The sequence below is a fragment of the Notechis scutatus genome, chromosome 1 (assembly GCF_049901735.1).
Source record: "Notechis scutatus isolate UNSWTSFEM ecotype Mainland chromosome 1, rNotScu1.2, whole genome shotgun sequence".
In the NCBI taxonomy this organism is placed as follows: Eukaryota; Metazoa; Chordata; class Lepidosauria; order Squamata; family Elapidae; genus Notechis; species Notechis scutatus.
The window spans coordinates 133,100,587-133,114,672 of record NC_142009.1 but is presented as its reverse complement, the minus strand read 5'-3'; positions in this window follow the sequence as shown (position 1 = coordinate 133,114,672).

Here is a 14,086-nt window from a genome sequence, read left to right as displayed (position 1 = left end):
AGCAAATCAGGATTCGGGTAGCACCTTCTCTGACTAATGAGTTTTATTAAAAGGCATAAGGTTTTGTGAGCTGCATCCCACTTCATCAGATGCACAGAGCGGGTAGATTGATGTAGGATTTAAATTGGGGTGAGGTGGTGGGTGGGTGGGAAGGACAGGCCCGGTTGCAGTACACAAATCCATTGTATTTGTTGAGCCCTTCTGAGATTAGGGGTCCTTGGTGCTCTCTGAGTTTGCTTCCTTCCTTACAGGCATTTCATCACCCTGACTAAGGAACATCATCATTGCTAGGAGTTCTGTTTGCTGTCAGTTTATATTCTGGTGTCTTGCCTGTCTGTCTTCTGAGATTGCCTGAAATCTGATGTGAAATCAATAATTTCTCATTTGATACTGCTGTAAAATCCTGCTTTTCCAAAACAGTGACTTTGAGTTATGCTACCGAGTGTCCTGGGAGGCTGAATTTCTTTGATACTGCTTTAACTCCCTTAATTAAGCATCTCTGTCAAGAATGTCAGAACAAATGTAGTTGCAGTGCCTGGTTATCGATAATAGATTTGTTGGGGAGTTCTGGAAGCACCGTATCTCATGGCAAAATGCCGGCTTATCGTGTGCTCTTTATGCATCCATCTCATTTTTATGGTGACATCAAGGAAATAGATGGATATCCACAGAATACACTTTTTTGTCATAGAAGCTTGGACCTTTCCCTTGGTTCATAGGTTTAAATGCGCGTTTGCTGCACCCCCTGCATAATATAACCACTGCCTTGTACAATGGAGTATGTGCTAATTTAAAATTTCATGTATTTAAATTTTATTTATTCAATTTCTGTAGCCACTCGCCTCCATCATTGACTGCAGGTGGGTGATTCACAATTCAATTCAGGGTTGTTGTTTTTTGGTTTTGGCCTAGAAAAATGCTGCTAGAGTGGTTGGAACAGTTAGGGGTAAGCCTACCTTCACCTTTCTGTTTACAACACAAATGTAACACGCAAGGAAAAGAGATTGACTGGAAGAAGGTGGCCCAGGTATGACTTTTAAAACTAGCTTATAAACTTATTGTAGCAACTATTATGAAAAGATCACCACCAGCAGTGGCGGGTATAATTGAAGAAGACAAGGAGACCATAGAGCGGTCTTCATTTTGAATGCTCTTTCTGTAGCAAGCCAATGGCATAGAAATGGTTGCTGGATAAGGACAGGAGAGAGAAGGAGTCAGTGGAGAAAATAGTGTATGGCTTCTCAGTAGACCAAATTTTTACAGGGGTATCAACTGGCAGTCCATGGGCCAGATGCGTCATGCACAGACCATGCCTACCCCAACTCCGCAAAGGGGAAAAAAGTCACAAAACGTCACGTGACGGCAACATGATGCCACGAGTTTGACACCCGTGAAGCAGATCAACTTCCTTCTTCTTTCATCCTCCCCTCCTATAGCCATCTTCAAAACACAGCATTACCTTTTCAGTTGTTGAGTTGCTAAGGTAGAAAACGGGCTTTGCCAATAACACTCAGTAGCAGAAGTAGATTGGTGTTATTCACAGTGCTAAACAGTTGAATGCAATTCCCTGATCTATCAAGGACATTCTGAGGACAGATTAATTTTGGACAAGCTATACTGTAGAGCAGGAAGCTCAAGCTTGCTGTCTATCTTTAAAGACTTATGGGTGAGGAAAAGCCCAGTAAATTTTATTTATGTTATTTGGATGAGATAGACAGCTCACTAGTTGTTCATCTGGTGTCAACAAGCTAAAACCAGTTTTGTTTTAATTGCATCCAGTTATGGCTTAGATTTATAACTTAACTTTCCCCCCAAAAAACTCAGCAAAGTGTTAGTTGCTTGATTTCAACACAGCAGCAATCATTTCATTTAGGTTTAGCTGAGAGAGAAGGACTGGCCCATAATCCCTCAATGAGTTCCAGCTTGCTTATATAAACTAAATAATGAAAGGTGGTCCTGACAGATGGCTTGTATATAGATTAATTAAATGCATAATTAAAATCTATTATTAAAAAGAAAAAGGAGCTATTTTTTAACTTAATATATCATTGTCAGCATTGAATTATCCCTGCTTATCTCCTATATCTGGGTTGTGGGGAATACATTAATGTAATTCTGTCCCAGATTAGCACATAGGCTTTTGACCTTATAAAGGATTCATAACATTTGGAACTCGGGCTTAAAGAGAAACCTGAGTATGTGTGAACAGGAGACGGGTAAGCCTAAACCAGGCTGACACTCTCTCATGTTAGACCTGAACTGAAGCTCCAGGAATTAGGCATGCTGACTGAAAATATTGGAAGGCACTTAGTTGGGGAAAGAAAGATGATGAAGTCATATTCATTAAATTACTTTAATAGAGTTCAAATATTTATTTTCAGCTTTCACGTTTCATCTACAAGCTGTCTTTCTTAAATTTGATACAACTGGGACAGGAGCAATACAACCATTGATAATTGCTATTGCAAAGCTTATTCAGTTAGAATAGGAAAAGCCTATTGAGTCCATCCTCTTACTCAGTGCAGGAATACAGATTAAATCATGCCCAACAAATGACTGTAGTTTAGCCTTTTCTTGATCTCATCTAAGTGAAAGGGATCCCACTCTCTCTTTCTAATTGGTCCCACCAAGATTATGAAATGTTTACTAACATTACATTGGGATCTGCCTTCCTCAAGATCACGAGTGTTAAACTTGATCATGTCACATGATGTCACGTGACATTGCAATATTTTTTGCCTTTGGGGAGCCGGGGTGGGCGTGGCCTGCGTGTGATGCATCCGGCCTGTGGGCCGCCAGTTTGACACCCCTGCAAGATTATATAGTTAGATGTTTAACTATAGGAAGAACAGCTTTTGGTTTTCTGCTCTGTGACATCAGATGTTTGAAGAGTGCTATTATATCCCACCCTCTAACTCTTCCTTTCTCAAGACCAAGCATTTCTAGTTTCTTCAGTCTTTCTTCGTATGACTTAATTTCTTGTTGATCCTCATGAACTTTGTCCATAATCCAACACAGTACATCAAGAAGAATCCTACCAATGATGATTGAAGTGCAGCAATATTGGAAATCATTATTTATGTGGATGCAGCCTAAAAATGCATTTATTTGCCTTTTAGATTATAGCCGCATCATGCCGGCATTTTATATTCATTTTGCAAATTTCACTGAATAATTTTCAATGCATTTCTCTAACTTATCAAAATTTGACGTCCAATTTGCTCTTCCGTCCCACCAATGTTGTGTTGCTGGCAAATTTGATTAGAACCAAGGGAGAAGATTGGTAATTACAAATCGCACTCCCCAAAAGCTGGATAGTGGTAGGAGAAGAATCACTGCTAGTAGAAGTAGTAGTAGAAGAATCACTCTGTCCTTTCTGTAGTTTTGGGCTGGTCAGCCAGATAATGATCCAGTGCAGTTCAGGTAGTCTTCAAGTTACGACTACAATGGGATCAGAATTTCTGTTAGGCGAAGCAGTTGTTAAGTGAGTTGCACCCCATTTTATGGCCTTTTTTGCCACGGTTATGAAGTGAATCATGCAGTCGTTAAGTGAATCTGGCTTCCTCCGTTGACTTTGCTTGTCGGAAGCCAACTGGGAAAGTCGCAAATGGCAGTCACATGACCCCGGGATGCTGCACCTGTCATAAACACAAGTGTGCCTAATTTTAATCATGTGACTGTGTGTGAGGACACATCATATAAGTCACTTTTTTTCAGCGCTGTTGTAACCTCAAATGGTTGCTAAATAAATGATTATAAGTCAAGGACTGCTTGCATTGCTCTTTTGGTTTTTTGCTGAGCTCAATTAGCCTTTTTCCTTACCAGGCATTTCATATGCAACTTCAGGTTTGCATGATTTTATTGTTTAGTATTCTGAAAGATGTACCAGAATGATCCCCATCCAGGTGATGTGCTGCAGTGGTGGGATTCCAAATTTTTCTCCACTGGTTCTATGAGAGAGCGCTTTGCGCGTGGGTGCAACAATCAAAGACCACCTTCGGTGTCAGCACTGGTGAGGTGAGCTGTTTTTTCACTCAGCTGAGGTGCGGCAATCCGCTCTGCCACACGAATCAGCTGAGTTAAAAAACAAGGGCAGGGGCAGGTGGGCGGGGCCAGTTAGAGGTGGTATTTGCCAGCTCTCCAAACTACTCAAAATTTTCGCTACCAGTGCACCAGAACCGGTCTGAACTGGCTGAATACCATCTCTGATGTGCTGTCAAAGCATGGTTTTTGCACTTTGAATCTTCCCTCCATTTCCTAACCATTCAGCCTTTAAGGAAAGTATAAATATTTTTGATGTTTCATTAAATCCAGTCTGTCTTGATTATGCCCTCCCTACTGACTCCCACACTCAGTGATGATGGCAAGAGTGGTAACATTGACTCACCTATGCACGAACGTGTAATAGATCAAAGGTATTGGCCGTGTTTCTGTCTGAGCAGCAATTTTGCAGCACAAATTCAAGTTGACAGTTTTATAAGTTCCTCTCTGGCTCAATTTGAAGGAAATAAGTTACAGCGTGCGTTGTAGTAATTTTGTTTAACATTGGCATTTGGCAATTCAGAAGCATTTTACGAGGCTGAAACACTTTCCAAGGGTTAGGGTTTTTTTTGTTTTGTTTTACTATGGATATCAATGTTTAAATTTGTTAAAGAAAATTGGCTCCAAACATTGAAGAAACACATAGACTTCAATGTATTTATATTTGGATAATGTTCATAGTTTACATGTCTCTCCCTTTTTGTGTTAATTCCAAATATAGAGCAGGAAGTTTTATTTTCTTCTAAATCCACCTGTTCTTATATAAAAGAACCAGCATAATACATCAGATTCTTGGCATATCATATTGCTTCTGGAATATGGGAAGAGAAAAGTACCAGGTTAAGGTGTCTTCTGAACTTCATGATCTCTGAGGTAAAAACCAGTTGCTTTCCCTGAAGTTCCCAGATGATCAACCCCGATTATGACTATACTGATTTGATTGTGCTATGATTGTACTAATTTACTCTACAGGTAGACGTACAACCGTTCGTACAGCAACTGTTCACAGTTGTAACGGCATTGAAAAAAGTGACATAGGACCAGTCCTGGTGCTTAAAACCATCACAGCACCCCCATGGTCATGTGATTAGAATTTGGGTGCTTGGGAATTGGCATGTATTTACCATCTTCACAGTATCCTACGGTCACGAGATTACCATTTGCGACCTTCTCAGCTGGTTTCTGGCAAAGAGTCAATGGGAAAGCTGGATTCTCTTAATGGCCATGCAATTCATTTAACAACTGTGCTGATTGCTTAACAACTAGGGCAGGAAGTTCATAAAATCAGGTGTGAATCACTTAATAATTGCTCTGCTTAGCAACAAAAATTCTGATCGCAATTTTCATCATAAGTTGAGAACTACCTGTATTTTAGAAGCATTTTCTCTGAGATTTAGAAATAAAAGTTGGGATGAGGAACCCCATGGTGCAGTACAGTTAGGCTTATCTAAAATAATTGTTTGAAACCCTTTTTTTCTTCTTCTAACCCTTTCTTCCCAACTTCTTTGGCAGAAAACTGCAAACATTCAGGACTGTGTAAAAATCAAAAATTCACCACTGTTCTTGCGTGCACGACAACTTCTATGCACTGCTTCTTCAGAATAGCAGGAAAATATCTCGCCAAGGTTCAACTTCACCATCAATATTCAGTGATGCAATTGGAAGGATCCCAAGTATGGCAAAGTCAGATTTAAGTTAGGTTCTTGAAGAAAGAATTGACTTTCCACTGTATATTATTTATCTTTTCCCATCTTTTCCTATATCTTTTTTGTGCATTGATATTCAAGCTGTAACATCATGAAAGCCTGATCGTTCTTTTTCTGATTTTGATTTTGATTAATGGTATTAATTGCAAAATTAAATGGCTGGCTTCGTGTCTTCTGGATGATTTGAACCCCATAAACTACAAGGAATTTTTTCATCTGGAGGGCACCAGGTTGCCAATTATTAGAATAATGTAGGGAAATTGTTTAGCCTTCACTGGGCAAATGTTTTAGAGGCAGTGATGATAATGAAGATTAACATTTTTTCTGATCATTATTACTATTAAGGAAGTGAAACATCACTGAAAATAAACTGTACTTGTATTTACTTATGGTAGAAATAAGAAGACAAGGAGTTGGGTGACAGCAGCTGCAACTCTATCTACTCTACACTTACTAACTACATAGATATATACACATACATAGACTTTTCATGATGAGATCAAGAATTGGATGTTAACTAGTAGGCAAAGTGCCTGTAAATCAGAGTGTTATTAAGACACTGTTCTCCCAGGAATGAATACATGTCCCTTGAAGGAAGCTGTTTCTGTGCTTCTATTTAGTTACGGTAGAAGTGGTAGGCAAGGAGTTGGGTTGACTGTAGCTGCAACTCTACACTAACTAATTACAGAGTGAGAGAGAGAGAAACATTCATGATGAGATTAAGAATTGGATTTTAATTAGTGAGCAAAGTGCCCGTAAATCAGTGTTATTAAGACACTATTCTCCAAGGGATAGAGAGAAACTGCACCGTACTTGGTCTGGCTTGTGCATAGCAAGGCCTTCCTGGAGGAGAGTGAGGAAAGTTAGTAAGCCTCTGGTCAATGTATTCTAAAAGGCTTTGTTCTCTCGGCATACAGGGATAGCATGTACAATAAATACTGAGAGCTAGATTCAACATTTGATCCTTGTTGAAAGCTTTCCGTAGCTTGCGAACAAATCATATTTTCCATACAATTTGCAAAGAATTTGCTGGGAAAAAAATGGTGTGAATTAAAGGGGTTTGTTTTCCAACTTCAGGAACACGAAATGCAGCTGGAATTGTTTCTCTGAAATTCTCTTTCTCTTCAGGACTCATTTAACTGGTTTAATTAAAAAGCAGCAATTAACAAAAGACATCAAATACAAGAGTCCCAACATTCTCCCTGTGGTCTACTGGTCCCATATGAATTTTTAATAATATATTTTGCCTACGTTTTCCTCATTCCAAAGTAGTAAAAGGTTGCAGGCAGACTGCACAAGGTGAATTGAGATCACTGACAAATAAGTGGAGATAGCTTTATGTGTGAATATGTGGAAATAGCTGCACTAGCACTGTGGAATGCTAGTTCCATACTGTTACTCTTATTTCTTAAAATCTAAATGAGAGTCATGTTAGTCAAATACATTGCATGGCTGTTTACTATTCTTTCTTACACTACCTACTTTCTTACACTACCCACTGCTTTCCTGAAGCTGGGAAATTTAATCCAATTTACCTTAAGAGAGTGGCTGCCTATAAGTAATCATTATTTACCATTAATTATTAGGCCATACTAAGGCTTGCGATGGATATGTTTTGTACAGGTATATCCTTGTGTGTTTTAAAACATAACTTATTTATTGTATGATACCTACAATTAGGTTTGGATAAACCTTAAGTTCCCATGTCAAAAATTTGTTGATCATGGAAGGACAAAAAACAACAACAACAACCAGATAATTATCATAGCATTTTATATCAGGATTGACTCAAAGGTCATGTATTTAAAAATTGCAGGAATCCTTCTATTTCTTCCCATCCCTGCTTTGGGATCTGTTTTGAAGCACAAGTTGCAAAATTGACAAAGAAATATAAATACCCTGAGATGATATGAGGCCGGAGAATGCACCAAGATAGTTTGTTTTGTACATTATCTCTGAGGCACATAACAAATCATAGAACATAGAATAATAAAGTTGGAAGGGACCTTGGAGGTCTTCTAGTCCAACACCTTGCTCAAACAGGAGACCAGGGGTGGGATTCAACCGGTGTTACTACCGGTTCGGTACTTACGTTTTGCGTGTACATGTAATACAACGAAAGCTGTGCCTCCCGGACAGCTGATAAGTGCTGCACGCGGGTGCACAGCATTTGAAAAAAGCCCTTTTTTCCTGCTTTTTCAGCCTCAGCTGTGCCGTGCAAAGCAGCTGAGGTTGAAAAAGCAGGAAATAAAGGACAGGTAAGAGCCCAGGCAGACGGGCCGGCCAAACAGCAGCAGACACAGACCTGGTTCTGTGTCTGCTGCTCTTCAGAGCTACCAGTTCTATAGAGCCGGGCAGAACCAGTAACATCCCACCTCTGCAGGAGACCCTATACCATTTCAGATAAATTTGTTGTCCAGTCTCTTTTTGAAAACCTCCAGTCATGGAGCACCCATAACTTCTGGAGTCAAGCTCTTCCATTGGCTGACTGTTCTCATAGTTAGGAAATTTCTCCTTAGTTCTAGGTTGCTTCCCCCCTTGGTTGGTTTCCATCTGTTGTTTCTTGTCTTCTCGCCAATATCATGATATTGCCCAAGTTTAGATCTGCCTTTTCTGCAAAAATTGGACTGTGGCAATAGCTGTGGCAACGTATGTACAGTAAGTATATTTGATGTGCTTAACCTTTTAAAAATCCATGCAGATTGGGAGAATACAAATAGGGAAGTCTTACAGTTCCCACACATGCAGTTTAGATAAATAATATAACATGTGCTTTCTGTACTCTTATAACATACTCAGATTTAAAAAAAAAAAAATCTAAAATGAGGGGGCTCTAACTTTATGCAACATGCTCGTATACTTCCTTAAACTGTTCTGAATCCTCTTTAGATCTGCAAATAGGGTGAACGGATCATTAGGGAAGTATGGCAAAAATCATTTGTCATATTTAATGTGTGGCAAAACAATACCCAAAGAAACAATGGCCTAGAACGGGCAACCTGTGGAGAAAATGGTCCTAGAGGTAAAGTTAAGAATGCCTACTCAGCACCAAGCACCTACGTGTTATGGTGATCAATAATCCATAAAGCTGAATGTAGCGACTGAAAAAAAAAACAGCAAATGACTCCACATAAATTGACGAAAGTGCTTTCTTATTGCTTAAGTAGAATGCAGGGGGGGCAAGGCCCAAACATGGATTTTTCTGACATTTTATCATTTTCTTTAGGGCTTCAATCTCACTTGACTCTTTGCTTTTGCATTCCTCAGCATATGTGGATGAACATAAAGGAAGTTTTTAAGATAACTGGGCATCAGGCAATGGGAAAGCCAAGGAGGAGGGGGTGGGGAAGGAATAGATGAATAATTGGTATTCTTGAAAGGAAATTTCAAGTGAGGTCTGAAATTGCAAAGTGGTGTTTTGCGTTTGGAAGTACAGTCAGCTCTCTTCCTTGTCCATGTAAAGAAAACAAAGATCATGGTGGGTGGTAGGACAGATGTCCATGTGAATAAGACGGATCATTTCTAAGATGATACAGCATCTAAATATCAAGTTGCTTTCTCTACAATTTCAAACCCACTTAAATGCTTTGAGGTTCAGTTGTGAGTAAAAAAAGAATTCTTCATTCTTCTCAAAGATGGAATAAACCACAGTTTGACTGAGCAACCAGCTGGTGTATCGTTCATTCTGAGTCTCTGGAGGTTATGTGGTCTTATGAACTCTCTAATTTTTTTTTAGCCCTAAGTTCTTTTTGGATATGGCCCTATGAACTACTTAGGTTGAACTTCTCCGATCTGATGTCCTCCAGATTTATTCTATCCCAATTCCCATAACTGCCATGATCATTGCCAAAGGCTGGCGATGATAGGATTAATAGTAAAGCACACCTGGAGGATGCCGAGTTAGAGAATGCTTATTTCCTGATCTTGCAAATAATTTAGATTTGGTCGTAGGGATCCTGTGGATTTTTCTGCCTTGTCCATATAAAATTGTGAAAGGAAGTGAATTTGCCAAGTTTTAGAGGCAGCCAGGCCATCTATTTTCTTACTAGCATCACAGTCAACAGATTGCTTTGTCAGGTTCATTTAAAGTTCAAGGCAAAACCATGTGGCCTATTTGGCTGCCCAAGCCAATATCCTCTTGCTGAATGCAGTGCAATTGTGGTTTCATACTGATATATTTACACTCTGTCCCTAACATTTGTTGGTATGGAACTTGAGTCTGATGTACCTGTCCTGCATAGGTATTCTTGTAATGAAGCAACTTGGAAGGTCAAAAACAAAATATGCATTTACCAGAAATCCTCTGACTCCTTACCTTGCTTCTTATAGAAATATTGTGCAAAACCACGAAATTGCTGAACTAAGGAACTGGAAGGAAGCATGTTTCAGTGAATAAGGATGGGTCTGGAAAATAACAGAAATGTACTTCTCCTTTTTGGTATAGTTTAACATAAGAAATGCCCCGGGCTAGGCTGAGGTTATGAAATGTATAAAAGTGATGCCTCCAGAAGAGCCAGGGGTTCAGAATTTGCCATTCTAATGCTCTGAATTTTGTGCACAAATAAAAACCTGTATTCTCCAACCTTTCGTGGTCTTGTGTCCTGATTTGGAAACAGGATCTGCTGCAACATTTATGGCGACTCTGCCGGGATGACGCAGAGAACACTCGCCAGATCGCTCGGACACACCCAGGAACAGGCGACCGAGACGCGGGGGCCGCCGGCAGAGTCGTCCCAGCCAGCCTGGGGCTTCTCTGTCAGGCTGCTCCTATTACTCGCCATGGCCAGTAAGAGACCCAAGGACCTTTGAATTAGAAGAATTCAGAATTCAGGATACAGAATTCAGAATACAGAATACAGAATTCAGCATGTTTGTTCTTGGCTTCATCTGGGTGAATTTTCCTTTCTCTTGGGTAGCATTCCCTAGTAAAAAAAAGCATTAGACAACAATAACTCCAACATTGGAATCACAGTAAACAGTCTGGATTATAAACAATTGCATTAAGTATGTTAGTGCAAATTACTTCATTTGTTCTAAAAATTGTTGATCATGTTATGCTCCTAACCCTCCTATCCTGGAATAAATAAAAATCTAAAACATGAGATATCTATCTGCGATTTCATCATATTTTGGTATAAGATGTCAAGCAATATGGAACTGGTGCTCCTTTTATCTCAGGTTCCTATGGAATAATTGCTTTATGTACAGCAAAAAATTTAAAAACTTTGAAACACATAAACAACATATTAATATCCTTTTCCCTGAAACTGTAAAGAAGAAATCAGTACTAGTTATCAACATTGGAATTGTGCAACAATCTTTTCTCATCTTCTTAAACAAAAAAGAAAAAAACACCAGGATTTACAACAGGAGAGCTAGATCCAAATTCAGATGATTAAAATTAACAACTGACCATAGGTAATATCCCAGCAATCATACCAAATCTAGATTTAGGAATCATATTTTCAAGCTTTATAAGAAGGGCTTCTAACCAATGCCTGAGGTTACAGGTTGCTCAAGTCCGAACTGCTGGAAATGTAAAAAGAAACACGGAACATTCTTTCATATGTGGTGATCCTGCACTGAAGCCCAAAGATTTTGGCGCAGAATCAAAAAATGGTTGGAGGAAATAATGGCGGAGCAAATTGAATTAAAAACCAGAATTCTTCCTAATATATAATATGGCACATACTTACTGCAGCTAGACTAGCACAGTGTTGGAAACAAGCTGACATTCCAACAAAGGAAATGATTACTCAGAAAATAGCAACCTGTGCAGAGAAATTGACCTTAGCACTTAAGGATAAAGAATATCAGAATATTACAAAAGCTGGGAATGTTGGTATGACTGGATAGAAAAAAGATAGGAAATATTTATTAGTAAATAATGTTAACTGTCAAGGAGGTAGTAATTACATACTCGCATTAAGAGTTACCGTATATACTCGAGTATAAGTCGACCCGAATATAAGCCGAGGCACCTAATTTTACACAAAAAAACTGGGAAAACTTATTGACTCGAGTATAAGCCGAGGGTAGGAAATGCAGCAGCTACTGGTAAATTTCAAAAATAAAAATAATTAATTTGGGAAACGATCTCACTATCATGAAAGGTTTAATTGATTCACTAACCCAAAAGAAGAAGATGATGATGACAGCGGGAGGCAGGAGTCACTCTCTTCCCCTCCCTCGGAGGCCCCCTGAGTCAGGAGTCACTACCGCCGGCGCGGCCCCAGTCCCGCCGCCTCGGGAAGGGAAAGGCAAAGCGCTTTTGCCTTTCCCTTCCCGGCTGGGGCTGTTGGGAGTCGCTGCCGCCAGAGGCCGCGATTCCACACCATTTTTTTTTCAGAGGGGAATCTGACTCGAGTATAAGCCGAGGGGGATTTTTTCAGCACAAAAAATGGGCTGAAAAACTAGGCTTATACTCGAGTATATACAGTACTTGTAAATATGACACCAATAATGATAACGAATAGTGAACCACAAACTGTTGATAATGGAATTGCTTGCTTTTATTTGTTTATTTTTTTGTGTGTGTTTTTTTTCCCATTTTTTTCCTATGTCGTGTATGTGTTTGTTCATTATTTTAATTGTATATTCAATAAAGTTTGTTTAATTTTTTTTTAAAAAAGAAGGGTATTATGAAGGCTTCCAACCAATGCCTGAGGTTACAGGTTGCCCAAGTGGCTTTCAATTTCTATAGAATTAAAATGACTGGTAAATCATATTCTAGTTGAGGCTAGGAAAAATTGTGGGTGTTGATTGTGTTCTATCTAAACTGGATTATATGCAGTATCAAATAGTGTTGCTTATCCTAGCCATACTCTTCACCACCTTAGAGAAAACGATACTCTATATCACGGGTGTCAAACTTGTCGCGTCACGTTGCCATCATGTGACATTTCACAATGTTTTTCCCATTTGTGGAGCTGGGGTGAGCGTGGCCTGCATGTGATGCATTTGGCTTGTGGGCTGCCAGTTTGACACCTCTGCGTTGATATCCTAAATAAATGGGGCTTCAATATTATCATCCTGATTTATAACAAGCGAGTTAAAGCAATCCTGTTAATTACCCATTCAGTCAGTTTATTAAGTGGAATCAACAAGTTATACACATGCCATTCTGCCAGGAATACCAGAAATAGTTAGAGTGTGACAACCTGTGATCAGCACAGTTGACCAACCCTTAGTCCTTCAACATCAACTGAAGAAATAGTGCACCAATTCTGCAGGAGCTGTATTCAAATTAACAATACAGCAGCAACAAGCTATTTTTAGCTACATATATTCACCAAGATATATCCCTTAGGTAGGAATATAACATTCTACCAATTGAAATACCACCGGTTAGGAATAATATGACGGAACAGAAAGAGAGAGAGAAAAAAAAAATAGTAGACTCGAGATATAAGAGGGGGGGAAAGAAATGAAAGGAGGCCATCAAAAAGGTTTATTGTAATTTGACAAGAAGTAGGAAGATAGGATGGATCCTAATAATATTAAAAGAAAATGTTCATAATTTGAGGGATATTGAAAGTCAAGCTACATATAATTTTTATATGAATATTTTCTATGAGTCCCTCCCACACATTCTAATCTAAAGTACCAGAGTAGGAATTCTCCCATGGGGTATAGAGTACATGAAGGAGGGGTGGGGGTGGAGGAATATCATCTCTTTCTCTCTGCACCATTTTTCTTAACATTTTCTCTTTCCCCGAGCACATTTCAAATCCAGATTGCAGTTATTTTCTGTGAAAAATCAATCTGGTATGGAAAAAAGTTCATGCAGTTGAACATTATATGTAATTTGACTTCTGGGGGAATGAGTCAGAGGTCTGTAGATGATTTATCCCTAGGAATAAATGTGCTTCCTTTCCATGTTGCATTTACAACAACCCTGTGAGTGAGCTTCGCGTTGGGCAATTCATAGCTGGTTCCTATTAGGCTTCACGATTACTGATGGGGTTAAAAAATATGTTCAGCTCTTCCAGACCTTCCCAAGGAGCTGAGGCAGCAGTCTTGTGAACGCTGATATTTTCCCATCACAGTTTAGTTCTACTCACTTGCAAGCAAACATCTGCACAGGACATGGTCTTACCCATATGAATTCATAAATTTCATTTCTGAAGGGGCTTCTTGAAGCACTTAACCTTAAGTCTGCTGGCCGGTTTAACCTTCAGGGCTACCAACCTGCTCAATAACTTTACAAATAGTCACAGGAGCAATGAGTCTGAGGTTGGTTTCAGAGTTTAGGCAGCTTGACAGCCATGATGGTACATGCTAACCTGCTCCTAAAACTTTAAAAGTGGAAGAGATGCGAATGCTTGTTATCTCGCGAC